The 1,089-nt window shown below is 39.4% G+C and overlaps 1 long non-coding RNA gene across 1 annotated transcript; it reads left to right on the plus strand.

The window, feature by feature from the left end:
* Window positions 1-325: 325 nt before the first annotated feature.
* LOC107735964 (uncharacterized) lies at window positions 326-1,078 on the plus strand. The gene is made up of 3 exons (XR_001639554.1): window positions 326-487; window positions 701-774; window positions 908-1,078. It is a non-coding gene; the product is annotated as an uncharacterized LOC107735964 (long non-coding RNA).
* Window positions 1,079-1,089: the final 11 nt, after the last annotated feature.

Consider the following 1,089-nt stretch of genomic DNA (forward strand, 5'->3'; position numbering starts at 1 on the left):
GAAACATGTCTTATTATTATCAGTGTTGAAAACAGTTGTGCTGCTCCATATTTTTGTGGAAACTGTGATACTTTTTTTTGTATCTTTGATGAATAGATCAAAATCATGTATTTCCAATAGAAATCTTTTGTAACATTAAATGTCTTTACTGTCACTTTCGCTGAATAAATGTATTAAAATCAGTATCTGTTATATACAGAGGCCAAAGCCATTAGTAAATATTCCCCCCAAGGACATGCTGGCATAGTTCATTTGTGTCAGATATCTGATTAGTGGCATGTGTTGATTACTGCTCTCTCTCTCTCTTTATGCTGTGTGCAGGTTTCCTGCAGAAGACCGCTGACCTGCTGCAGGTGCCGTTAGATGAGCTGCAGTCGTGTCTGACCGTGAGAACTCTGCGCGCTGGCAAACAGAGCGTCCTCAAACCTTGCTCTCAGTCGGAGTGCAGTGTCCGCAGAGACTGTCTTGCTAAAGTCATTTACGCACAGTGAGTCGCATAAACTAGGTTAGGCATTTTATGAAGACGCTTATAGCTACAGTAAAACAGCATGTCTTAGGCACAAAAACACACTCTACTGTACATGCTAAATTTTTTATATAATGCAGCATGTAGAATTTTGCATTATTTATAAAATTCAATATACTGAAAGTGAGTGCTGGAGCAAATGAACACATTTAAAGTCTGCTTTTTTATTTACAGGCTGTTTGACTGGTTAGTCACATTCATAAACAACAGTATGTGTGCAGACAGTTCCATGTGGTGCAACTTCATTGGTACATATTCTTATTATTCACTTTTTATTTTAATATATTACTTTCCAGTCAGAATTGAATGTGTGAGATCTTTTATCTTGTTTTCTGAAAGGAATGAAAACACAGTTTAATCCTTGACGGGTGTCTTCTCTAGGTCTGCTGGATGTGTACGGTTTTGAATGCTTCCTCCTGAACAATCTGGAGCAATTGTGTATTAATTACGCTAACGAGAAACTGCAGCAGCACTTTGTGGCTCATTACCTGAAGGCCCAGCAGGAGGAGTATGTGACAGAGGGGCTGCAGTGGTCCTTCATACGGTACCAAGACAACCAGGGC

The sequence above is a fragment of the Sinocyclocheilus rhinocerous genome, unplaced genomic scaffold (genome assembly GCF_001515625.1).
Source record: "Sinocyclocheilus rhinocerous isolate Xijiao unplaced genomic scaffold, SAMN03320098_v1.1 C36400006, whole genome shotgun sequence".
In the NCBI taxonomy this organism is placed as follows: Eukaryota; Metazoa; Chordata; class Actinopteri; order Cypriniformes; family Cyprinidae; genus Sinocyclocheilus; species Sinocyclocheilus rhinocerous.